Source organism: Apodemus sylvaticus, chromosome X, assembly GCF_947179515.1.
Source record: "Apodemus sylvaticus chromosome X, mApoSyl1.1, whole genome shotgun sequence".
In the NCBI taxonomy this organism is placed as follows: domain Eukaryota; kingdom Metazoa; phylum Chordata; class Mammalia; order Rodentia; family Muridae; genus Apodemus; species Apodemus sylvaticus.
In genome coordinates this window covers 66,719,931-66,733,374 of record NC_067495.1, presented here as the reverse complement: position 1 = coordinate 66,733,374, position 13,444 = coordinate 66,719,931, and the positions used below count along the sequence as shown (strand labels likewise).

Here is a 13,444-nt window from a genome sequence, read left to right as displayed (position 1 = left end):
CTGCATACTAAATTGGGAGCTATTAGCAGGTGGAGATAGCTATTTCCTTACCTGTCTGTTTCCCCTACATCACCACCCTGAGGGCAATGCATAAAACACGTAGTCAGTAAGGACTTTATAAGTTGAACTTGCTTGGCAATTGAAGCAGCCTTGTACCTAATCCAAATGTCCTTTCCATCTCCATAAGGGCTTTCCCCAAATAACAAAACTGTTTCAAATATCAGATTCATATACTTTTACTGAAGAGGCCAAAGAAAGAGATCAAAAGAACTCTCAGATGGTAAATCCTCTCTACCACAGATGACTGCCAAAATTCTCAGGGATTTCTTAAAACCTGGCCAACTTAGTACTTCCCATAATTCCAATTGTTAGAAAGGTTTTATTGTTATCGTTTATTAGTTTTGTCTACTTTCTTACTTGCTCTGTTAAATATTCAGGTCAAACGTCTGATTCTGTTATTAAGACTCACTGGCCTTTGGCGGTGCCTTTTGGGAATACACAAATTAAGTACAATTACAAAACCACAGGCCAAGAATTAAATTCAGTGCTGGAAGCCAAAAATGGCAGTGATATGACTAGCATTCTGAAACTACATAGTTTTCCTTTTTAACTGATGACTGAATGTAGGCATTAGAACTATCCTTCCTTTATAGAGCCTTTGATTTATTTTTATTCAAGTCTAATATGCCATGGAAAAGTGCTTTTACATCTATGGTAACTAGTCAGTGTTCCTCTCTCACCCAGCGATTCAATACACTGAAGATGGCAGGAAGTAAGTTTTAGTTCCTTCTTGGTCCTCATATCACGTATAACCAGAGGAAACCAAGCACCACTCACTCATATAAACTTTCACTGTTTTAGCTCCATATTGACATGGAGAAACTGAGGCATAAATGGGTTAAAGGTCTGGGGTCATAAAGCTAGAATGATGCAATCTTACTAGAATCTATAACTCTCTACAAGATGTACTATGAACTAGAAAACAGTCAAAAATTAAACACTAGAAAAGAAATATGAAATCCTACAGTGATTCAACCATAATCAATAAATTATTGCTGATAAGAAACATATTAATTTTAAAGTTTTTCCTAGAAAATTTCCCTAAATTTGCAAATCTATCATTTTGTTTTGTCTTAGATTCAGTAAATATGAAAGACAATAGAATCACAGGCAAAATAACATTTGAGATCAAACCTACTTAATATTCCCCAAACATATGATCTTGAAAAATTCCTACAGTCTGCCTCCTCAGAAGCTTGGACTCTGTTGTACATGTAGCAGTAACCTGAGAGTTCAACATTTTATTACCATCAAATAGTATTGTGCCACAAGGAATTAAAGGCTCTTGTCAATTGCATTTTACTGTCATGGTGGCCATTTACCAGGTCTTATTCTACTGACCTACTTGCTGTTCAGTCTACTTTAGTTTTTCCATTTTGAAACAAAAGCATGACACATAACTGTATTATTTCTATTACAACATAATACTATGACTATAGCTAAATACAAAATAAAGAATCATATATTTGGTGAACTTTTTAAAAATTGACTAATGTGGCCTAAGTGAGGAATGACTCAGAGATTAAGAGCACTGTCTGCTCTTCCATATGTCCTAGGTTCAATTCACAGCAACTACACGATGGCTCATAACTATCTGTAATGGAATCTGGTGCCCTCTTCTGGCCTTCAGGCATAGGTGCAGGCAAAAAGTTGTATATATATATATATATATATTATTTAATATTTTTTATTATTGCATGGAAATAAAATAAAATAGCTGATTTGGAAGGCTTCATTGCTTTCCACAGAAAAACTCAGTTCTTGCTTCCTAGTGGAAAGTAATTTCTTCTTTCTCTAGGTGCATCTCATTCCATTTACACATTTTGCCAAAATATTATAAAGGACGAGCTTTTTAAAATTTCACTATAGCCTTCTGGTTTCCATATGCACCCAGAGCTCATCCTGTGTCACAGTTCTCCATACCCAAATACCTCCAGGAGAGAACTGGTTTCCCAGGAGTGCTAAAATGCCTGTGGACACAGGTAAGTCCACCATTTCTGCTCCAAGGAATCTGCCCGGAGCCGTCAGGACACAGGAACCAAGGAGCAGCCTAGGACAGGATCATTCCAGTTTCCATCTGTGTCCAAAGCTGGTCCTGTGCCACAACTATCCATACCCAAATTCTGCCAGGAGAGAGATCACCTTGAAGGAGTGCTGACACACATGTGAACACAGATTAAGATCACCATTTCTTTTTTCTTTCTTTTTTTGAGAGAACTTTTTATTAATTATTTTTATATACTCCATATTTTATTCCCCGCCCTGTCAACCCAAGTCTACCCTTTGACTGTTCCATGTCCCATACATTCTCCTCTCCCCCACTTTCCACATTAATGTCTCTACCCCACCCCATCTGACCTCTAAGCTTCCTGGGCCCTCCAGTCTCTTGAGGGTTAGGTACATCACCACTAGATGAACACAGACCCAGCAGTCCTCTATTGTATGTGTGCTAGAGGCCTCATATCAGCAGGTGTATGCTGCCTGGTTGGTGGTCCAGTGTTTGAGAGATCCCTGGGGTCCAGATTCATTGAGACTGCTGGTGCTCCTACAGGGTCAGCCTCAGCTTCATTTAGCCTTCCCTAATTCAACAGCAGGGATCAGCTGCCTCTGTCCATTGGTTGGGTTCAAAAATCTACATCTGACTCAGCTGCATCTGTTCAGCTGCTTCTTGGGTCTTCCAGAGTGCTGTCATGCTAGGTCCCTTTTTGTGAGTACTCCATAGCTCAGTAATAGTGTCAGGCCTTGGGACCTCCCCTTGAGCTGGATCCAACTTTGGGCCTGTCACTGGACCTTCTTTCCTCAGACTCCTCTCCATTGCCATCCCTGTAATTCTTTCAGACAGGAACAATTATGGGTCAGAGTTATGGTTGTGGGATGGCCCCATTCTCCCTCATTTGAAGCTCTGTCTTCCTGCTGGTGGTAGGCTCTGTAAGTTCCTTCTCCCTACTGCTAGGCATTTCACCTAAGGTTCCTCCCTTTTCCTCCTGTGAGTCTCTCCCCTCCCAGGTCTCTGGTGCATTCTGGAGGGACACCCCAACCTCCTATTTCCCAAGGTTGCTTGTTTCCATTCTTTCTTCTGACCCTCAGGGCTTCAGTCCTTTTTCCTCCCCCAGTGTCAGTTCAAGTTCCCCTCTCCAACCTCTCCTCCCTCTCCTCACTCTCCCCAACCCCATCTACATTTCCCCCAGGTCCCTCACTCCCTCCCCACTTGTGATTGATTTCTTCTCCCTCCCATGTAAGACTGAGGTGTCCTCACTTGGGTAAAGACCACCATTTCTGCTCAAATTCTTGGCCCAAGAGGAACTCACCCACAGCCAACAGGACACAAGAACCAATGAACAGACAGGAACAGGATCTTTCTGGTTTCCATCTGTACCCAAGAACTGACCCTGTGCCACAGTTCTCCATACCCAAATTCCTGACAGAGAGACTTGGTCTCCTAGGAGTACTGACACATGGGATTGAAGGAGGGACAAGCCACAATCAGAGACAGTAAGACAAGATAACACTAGAGATGACCAGATGGCAAAGGGCAAGCATAAGAACATAAACAACAAAAACCAAGGCTACTTAGCATCATCAGAACCCAGTTCTCCCAACACAGCTAACCCTGGTTTCCCCAACATACCAGAAAAGCAAGACCAGACTGATTTAAAAATCACATCTCATTGATAATAATAGAGGACTTTAAGGAGAATATTAAAAAAAAAAAAACTCCCTTAAAGAAATACAGAACACAAGTAAACAGCTAGAAACCCTTAAAGAGGAAACAAAAAAATCCATTAAAGAATTATAGGAAAACAAAACCAGTTGAAGGAATTGAACAAAACCTTCCAGGAAATAAAAGTAGAAATAGAAACAATAAAGAAATCACAAAGGGAGACAACCCTGGAGATAGAAAAAATAGAAAAGTGATCAGGAGTCATAGATGCATCACCAACAGAATACAAGAAATAGAAGAGAAAATCTCAGGTGCAGAAGATACCATAGAAAATATTGACAAAACAGTCAAAGAAAATGCAAAATGCATAAAGATCCTAACCCAAAACATTCAGGAAATTCAGGACACAATGAGAAGACCAAACCTAAAGATAGGTATCGAAGAAAGTTGAGATTCCCAACTTAAAGGGTCAATAAATATCTTCAACAAAATTATAGGAAAAAAAACTTCCCTTACCTAAAGAAAGAGATGCTCATGAACATACAAGAAGCCTACAGAACTCCACATAGAGTGGACCAGAAAAGAAATTCCTCCTGTCACATAAGACTCAAAACACCAAATGAATAAAACAAAGAAAGAATATTAAAAACAGTAAGGGGAAATTGTCAAGTAATATATAAAGGCCCACATAACAGAATTACAACCTACTTCTCACCAGAGATTGTGAAAGCTAGAATATCCTAGGCAGATGTCATACAGACCCTAAGAGAAGACAAACGAGAGCCAAGACTACTATACACAGCAAAACTCTCAATTACCATAGATGGAGAAACCAAGGTATTCCATAACAAAAACAAATTTAAGCAATATATTTCCACAAATACAGCCCTACAAAGGAAAATAGTTGGAAAACTCCAACACAAGGAGGAAAACTCCACACTAGAAAAAGCAAGAATGTGATCTTCTTTCAACAAACCCAAGAGAAGATAGCCAAACAAATTTCAACCTTGAATAACACAAATGACAAGAAGTAGCAATCACTATTCCTTAATATCTCTTAACATCAATATATTCAATTCCCCAATAAAAAGAAATAGAGTAACAGACTTGATAATTTAAACAGACACAGCATCTTTCTGCATACAGGAAAGGCACCTCAGTGACAAAGAAAGACACTACCTCAGAGTAAAATGCTGGAAATTTTTTTCTAATCAATTGGTCCCAAAAAACTAGCTAGAATAGCCATTCTAATATCAAATAAAATCAACTTTCAATGAAAACTTATTTTAAAAAAAAAGTAAAAGAAAGAGACTTCATAATCATTGTAGGAAAAAACCTACCAACATGAACTATCAATTCTGAACATCTCTGCTCCAAATGCAAGGGCACCCACATTCATAAAAAAATTAAATAAAACTTTACTAAAGGTCACAGCACACATTGCATAGCACATAATAATAGTGAGATACTTCAACACGCTACTCTCATCAATGGACAGATCATAGAAGCAGAAACTAAACAGAGACACATTGAAACTAACAGAAGTTATGGACCAAATGAATTTAACAGATATCTATAGAACATTTCATCCTAAAACAAAAATATATATATACCTTCTCATCAGCTCATGGCACATTCTCCAAAATTAACCATATAATCTGTTACAAAACAAACCTCAACAGATATAAGAAGATTTAAATAATCCCATGCATCCCATCAGATCACCATGGAATATAACTGGTCTTCAATAACAACAAAAACAACAGAAAGCCCACATACATGTGGAAGCTGAACAACACATTACTCAATGGTAACTTGCTCAGGGAAGAAATAAAGAAACTAAAGACTTTTTAGAATGTAATGAAAATGAAGACACAACATACCCAAACTTATGAGACCTGTTGAAAGCAGTGCTAAGAGGAAAACTCGTAGCTCTGAGAGCTTCCATAAAGAAATTGGAGAGAGCAGGTAATAGCATCTTAATAGCACATATGAAGGCTCTAGAACAAAAAGAAGCAAATACACAAAAGAGAATTAGACAGCAGGAAATAATCAAACTCAGGGCTGAAATCAACCAAGTAGAAACAAAAAGAACTGTACAAAAAATCAACGAAAACATGAGCTGGTTCTTTGAGAAGAACAAGAACACAATAGATACACCCTTTGAGAATCAACAAGATAGATAAACCCTTAGCCAGACTAACCAAAGGGCCCTGGAACAGTATCCAAATTAACAAAATCAGAAACAAAAGGGAAATAAAACAACAGAATCTGAGGAAATTTAAAAAAAAATTATCAGATCCTACTACCAAACCCTATACTCAAAACTGGAAAATCTGGATGAAGTGGACAATTTTCTAGACAGGTACCAAATACTAAAGTTAAATCAAGATCAGATAGACCACCTACACAATTCCATAACCCCTAATGAAATAGAAGCAGTCAATAAAAGTCTCCCAACTAAAAAAAAAAGCCCAGGACCAGTGAGGTTTAGTGCAGAATTCTATCAGACCTTCAAAGAAGACCTAATACCAAAACTCTTCAAAGAGTTCCACAAAATAGAAACAGAAGGAACACTATACAGTTCATTCTATGGGGCCATAGTGACACTAATACCATATCCACACAAAGACCCAACAAAGAATGAGAACTTCAGACTAATTTCCCTTATGGGTATCAATGTAAAAATACTCAATAAAATTCTCACAAATGGAATCAAAGAACTCATCAAAACGATTATTCAACAGGATCAAGTAGGCTTCATATCAGGGATGCAGGGATGGTTCAATATACAGAAATCCATCAACACAATCCACTACATAAACAAACTCAAAAAAAGTACATGATCATTTCATTAGATGCTGAGAAAGCATTTGACAAAATCCAACACCCCTTTATGATAAAAGTCTTGGAAAAATTGGGAATTCAAGGCCCATACCTAAACATAGTAAAAACAATATATAGCAAACTAGTAGCCAACATCAAACTAAATGGAGAGAAACTTGAAGCAATCCTACTAAATTCAGGGATTGCCCATTCTCTCCCTATCTATTCAATATAGTACTTGAAGTTCTAGCTAGAGCCATTAGACAACAAAGGAGGTTAAAAGGATACAAATTGGAAAGGAAGAAATCGAAATATCATTATTTGTAGATGAGATGATAGTATACTTAAGTGACCCCCAAAATCCATCAGAGAACTCCTAAGGCTGATAAACAACTTCAGCAAAGTGGCCAGGTATAAAATTAACTCAAACCAGTAGCCTTTCTATACTCAAAGGATGAATGGCTAAGAAAGAAATTAGGCAAATGACACCCTTCACAATAGTCACAAACAATATAAAATATCTTTGTGTGACTCTAACCAAGCAAATAAAAGATCTATATGACAAGAACTTCAAGTCTCTGAAGAAAGAAATCTAAGAAGACCTCAGAAGATGGATTAATATAGTAAATATGGCCATTTTGCTAAAAGCAATCTATAGATTCAATGCAATCCCCATCAAAATTCCAACTCAATTCTTTGTAGAGTTAGAAAGAGAAATTCTCAAATTCATTTAGAATAAAAAATAACCCAGGATAGTGAAAACTATTCTCAACAATAAAAGAAATTCTGGGGGAATTACCATCCATTACCTCAAGCTGTATTATAGAGCAATAGTGATTTAAAAAAAAACTGCATGTTATTGGTACAGTGACAGGCATGTAGATTAATGGAATAGAACTGAATACCCTTCAGAGTATCTGGCTTTATGTGGAGGTCCTTGATCCATTTGGAGTTGAGCTTAGTACAAGGAGACAAGAATGGATCAATTCGCATTCTTCTGCATGCTCAACTCCAGTTGAACCAGCACCATTTGTTGAAAAGGCTATCTTTTTTCCATTGGATGTTTTCAGCACCTTTGTCAAGGATCAAGTGGCCATAGGTGTGTGGGTTCATTTCTGAATCTTCAATCCTGTCCCATTGCCTGTCACTGTACCAATACCATGCAGTTTTTAACACTATTGCTCTGTAGTATTGCTTGAGGTCAGGGATACTGATTCCCCCAGACTTTCTTTTGTTGCTGAGAATAGTTTTAGCTATCCTGGCTTTTTTGTTATTCCAGATGAATTTGATAATTGCTCTTTCTAACTCTGTGAAGAATTGAGTTGGGATTTTGATGGGTATTGCATTGAATCTGTATATTGCTTTTGGCAAAATGGCCAGATACTCTGAAGCTAATAGAAAAGAAACTGGGGAAGACCCTTGAGGACATCGGTACAGGGAGAAAGTTTCTGAACAGAACACCAATAGCATATGCTCTAAGATCAAGAATTGACAAATGGGACCTCATAAAATTACAGAGTTTCTGTAAGGCAAAGGACACCATCAAAAGGACAGATCAGCAACCAACAAATTGGGAAAAGATCTTCACCAATCCTACATCAGATAGAGGGCTAATATCCAATATATATAAAGAACTCAAGAAGTTAGACTCCAGAAAACCAAACAACCCTATTAAAAAATGGGGTACAGAGTTAAACAAAGAATTCTCACCTGAAGAACTTCAGATGGTGGAGAAACATCTTAAAAAATGTTCAACTTCATTAGTCATTAGGGAAATGCAAATCAAAACAACCCTGAGATTTCACCTTACACCAGTCAGAATGGCTAAGATTAAAAATTCAGGAGACAGCAGGTGTTGTCGAGGATGTGAAAGAGGAACACTCCTCCACTGCTGGTGGGGTTGCAAATTGGTACAACCACTCTGGAAATCAGTCTGGCGGTTCCTCCGAAAACTGGGCACCTTGCTTCCAGAAGATCCTGCTACACCACTCCTGGGCATATTCCCAAAAGATTCCCCAGCATGTAATAAGGATACATGTTCTACGATGTTCATAGCAGCCCTATTTATAATTGCCAGAAGTTGGAAAGAACCCAGGTATCCCTCAACAGAAGAGTGGATGCAAAAAATGTGGTATATCTACACAATGGAGTACTATTCAGCCATTAGAAACAATGAATTCATGAAATCCTTAGGCAAATGGATGGAGCTGGAGAACATCATACCAAGTGAGATAACCCAGACTCAAAAGATGAATCATGGTATGCACTCACTAATAAGTGGATATTAACCTAGAAAACTGGAATACCCAAAACATAATCCACACATCAAATGAGGTACAAGAAGAACGGAGGAGTGGCCCCTTGTTCTGGAAAGACTCAGTGAAGCAGTATAGAACAAAATCAGAACAGGGAAGTGGGAAGGGTTGGGTGGGAAAACAGGGGGAGGGAAGGGGACTGATGGGACTTTCGGGGAAGGGGGGTCCAGAAAAGGGGGAATCATTTGAAATGTAAATAAATATATCAATAAATTATAAAAAAAAAAAGAACTGAATACCCAGAAATAAACCTACACACCTATGCTCATTTGATCTTTGAGCTAAAACCATTCAGTGGGGGGGAGGGGAGGGGAGAGACAGCCTTTTTAAAAATTTGTGCTGGCAGTCAGCATGAAGAATAGAAATTGATCTATTCTTGTCTCCCCATACAAAGCTCAAGTCCAAGTGGATCAAGGACCTCCACATAAAACCAGAAACACTAAATCTAATAGAAGAGAACAGGGGAAACACCTTAAACACATGGGAACAGAGGAAAAGTTCATGAAGAAAACACCAATGCCTTATGCTGTAAGATCAAGAATCAACAAATGGGACCTCATAAAATTGCAAAACTTCTGTAAGGCAAAAGACACTGTCAATAGGACATAACAGCAACCAGCAGATTGGGAAAAGATCTTTACCAATCCTACACCTGATAGAGGGCTAATATCCAATATATACAAAGAACTCAAGAAGTTAGACTCCAGAGAGTCGAATAACCCTATTAAAAAATGGGGAATGGAGCTAAACAAAGAATTCTCAACACAAGAAACTGGAATGGCGGAGATGCACCTAAAGAAATACTCAACATCCTTAGTCATCAGGGAAATGCAAATAAGAACAACCCTGAGATTTCACCTCATACTAGTCAGAAAAGCTAAGATCAAAAAAACTCAGTTGACAGCAGATGTTGGCAAGGATGTGGAGAAAGAGAAACACTCCTCCACTGTTGGTGGGATTGCAAGCTAATACAACCACTCTGGAAATCAGTTTGGTGGTTCCTCAGAAAATTGAATATAGTACTACCTGAGGACCCAGATATACCACTTCTGGGCATATACCAGAAGATGATTCAACATATAACAAAGATACATGTTCCACTACATTCATAGCAGCCTTATTTATAATAGCCAGAAGCTGGAAAAAAAACAGATGTCCCTCAATGGAGGAATGGATACAGATAATGTGGTATTTTTACACAGTGGAGTAATACTCAGCTATTAAAAACAATGAATTCATGAAATTCACAGGCAAATGAATGGAACTTGAAAATATCATCCTGAGTGAAGTAACCCAGTCACAAAAGAACATATAAGGTATGCACTTACTGATAAGTGGATATTTGCCCAAAAGTTCAGAATACCCAAGATACAATTCACAGACCACATGAAGTTCAAGACGAAGGAAGGCCAAAGTGTGGGTGCTTAAGTGCTTCTTAGAAGATGTAACAAAATACATTAGGAAACATGGAGAGAAATTGTGGAACACAGACTGAAGGAAAGGCCATCCAGAGATTACCCCACCTGGGGATGCATCCCATATATAGTCACCAAATGCGGACACTATTTTGGATGCCAAGAAGTGCTTGCTGACAAGAGCCTGACATGGCTGTCTCCTGGGAGGCTCTGCCAGAGTCTGACAAATGCAGAGGCAGATGCTCCCGTCCATCCATTGGACTAAGCGCAGGGTACCCATTGGAGGAGTTGGAAAAGGGAAGGAAGGAAAGGAGGAGGGAGCATCAATGTCAACTGGCCAGACCCCCTGATCTCCTGGGGTCTGGGCCACCAACAAAAGAGTACACATAGAGGGACCCATGCCTCAGACCACATATGTGACAGAGGCTGGCCTTGTTGGACTTTACTGGGAGGAGTGATCCTTGGGCCTGATGCGTTTTGATGCCCCAGTGTAGGGGAATGCCAGGGGGAGAAGGTAGGAGTGGGTGGGTGGGTGGGGGGAGCACCCTCATAGAGGCAGGTAGAGAGGATGGGATGGTGGGTTTCTGGAGGAGAGACCTGTGCAGGGGATAACATTTGAAATATAAACAAAGAAAATATCTGGCCATTTAGTAGACTCCGCAGGACTGAGAGAATCTGTAGGAGCAGAGCTAGAGAGAAGTGGGTGGGCCTGCTGGGATTTGAGCTTGGAACTTTTGAACCCATGATCTCCCTTGGACTATGTAGGTAAGGTTTATGTAGGTAATCTTGGAAACAATAGGAACAAGACTGAATTAGAATGGGCTTTTGGCTATTATGGACCACTCTGAAATGTGTTGGTTGCTCAAAACCCTCCTGGCTTTGCTTTCTTCAAACTTGAGGATCCCCTAGTTGCTGCTGATGCTGTCAACGAGTTAGATGGAAGAGAGGGAAGAACACTATGTGTCTGCCAAATAAGAGTGGAAGTGTCAAATGGTGAAAAGAGAAGTTGGAATCGTGGTCTGCCTCCCTCTTGGGGTCGTCGTCCTCAAGATGATTTCTGCAGGAGTCCTCTACCTCGGCACAGATCTCCCAAAAGGAGAACAGCCAGGGCTACACAGAGAAACCCTGCCTTCAAAAACCAAAGAAGAAGAAGAAGAAGAAGAAGAAGAAGAAGAAGAAGAAGAAGAAGAAGAAGAAGAAGAAGAAGAAGAAGAAGAAGAAGAAGAACAACAACAACAACAACAACAACAAGAACAAGAACAAGAACAAGAACAAGAAGAAGAACAAGAAGAAGAACAAGAAGAAAAACAAGAAGAACAAGAAGAACAAGAAAAAGAAGATCAAGAACAAGAAGAACAAGAACGAGAACAAGAAGAACAAGAAGAACAAGAACAAGAACAAGAAGAAGAACAAGAAGAAGAACAAGAAGAACAAGAAGGAGGAGGAGGAGGAGGAGGAGGAGGAGGAGGAGAACAAGAACAAGAAGAACAAGAACAAGAAAACAAGAACAAGAACAAGAGCAAGAAGAACAAGAACAAGAAGAACAAGAAAGAGCAACAAGAACAAAAAGAACAAGAAGAACAAGAAGATGAACATGAACATCAAGAAGAACAAGAACAAGAAGAAGAGCAAGAAGAAGAACAACAACAAAAAGAAGAACAAGAACAAGAAGAACAAGAAGAAGAACAAGAACAAGAAGAACAAGAACAAGAAGAACAAGAACAAGAAGAGCAAGAACAAGAAGAGCAAGAAGAACAAGAAGAAAAACAAGAACAAGAAGAACAAGAAGAACAAGAACAAGAAGAAGAACAAGAACAGGAGGAGGAAGAGGAGGAGGAGGGAGAGAAGGAGGAAGAGAGAGGAAGAATAGGAGGAAGGGAAGGGGAAGGAAGAGGAGGAGGAGCAATGAGGAAGAAGAGGAGAAAGAGGAAGAGAAGGAGGGGGAAGGAGGAGGGGAGGAGGAGGAAGAGGAGGAGGGACAATGAGGAGGAATAGGAGGGGGAGGGAGAGAAGGGGGAAGGAGGAGGGAAGGAGGAGGAAAAGGAGGAGGAGCAATGAGGAGGAAGAGGAGGAGGAGTAAGAGAAGGAGGAGGAAGAGAAGGAGGAGGAAGGAGGAGGGGAGGAAGAGGGGAAAGAAGGAGGGGAGGGGGAGGAGGAGAGGGAGGAGGAAGGGGAGGAGGATGGGGAGAGGAAAAGGAAGAGGGAGAGGGAGGAGGACAGGGACAGTGAGAGGGAGAAGGAGGGGGAGAGGAGGAGGAGGGGGAGGGGAGGGGAGAAGAAGGGGGAGAGGAGACAGAGGGGAGGGGAGGGGAGGGGGAGGGGAGGAGGAAGGGGAGGGGGAGAAGAAGTTCCTGAAGCAGAAGCAGGTCACTTTCTAGAGATAGGAGAAGAGAAAGGCCTCTGTCTCATGAGAGAAACCGCAAGCCATCTCAATCCTTCTCTAGGTTTCTTGGCAGATCTAGGTCAAAGGAACAGAAATAGAAGACCAGTTTGCAAAAGTGGTGTACAGGAAATAACTTCATCTGACAGGAGTATGTACAGGAAATTAAAGTTTTGTTTGAGACTTCATAAGCTTGGTGCATTTTTAAGATATTTTAAATATCTGAACAAGAAGAACAAGAACAAGAACAGGAGGAGGAAAAGGAGGAGGAGGGGGAGGAGGGGGAAGAAAAGGAGGAGGAGGGGAGGAGGAGGAAGAGGAGGAGGAGGGAGAAAATATCTGTTCAAATGTGTTTTGTCTCTTGGAACAGTGGCACACAAAACAATGTAATTCTCTGTGGTTTCAAATGGATCATATGAGGCATGAGATATCAAGAATTGTTACTTTAAAATGTTCCCTTAAGCAAGATTGAATTTGCTTTAAATTTTAATTTTTCATAGACTGAAATAAACCTAGATCCTGCCCAGTTTTAAGTGTGATGTACTAATGATATAAAGCAACTGGCAGAAACTGAATAAAGCTGTAGTCCTCTAGTAGCTGAGATACAACACTGTGTGGCACTGTGGGTGGAATGATAAGCAGTGTTTAAGAGCTGCTGTGAACACAAGCCAACAGGTAAAGGGAAGGAACCACACTCTGAAGGTTTGCAAAGGGGTTCCTTCCTGGTTGCTATATGTGGATGCAGAGCTGTTGTAATGTCTTTATTTGGAAATGTAAAAACTAAAAT

The 13,444-nt window shown here is 40.0% G+C and overlaps 1 pseudogene; it reads left to right on the top strand.

Moving 5' to 3' along the window:
- The first annotated feature begins 2,026 nt into the window (after positions 1-2,026).
- On the top strand, positions 2,027-12,758 carry LOC127674532 (serine/arginine-rich splicing factor 3-like; annotated as a pseudogene).
- The last annotated feature ends 686 nt before the right edge of the window (positions 12,759-13,444 follow it).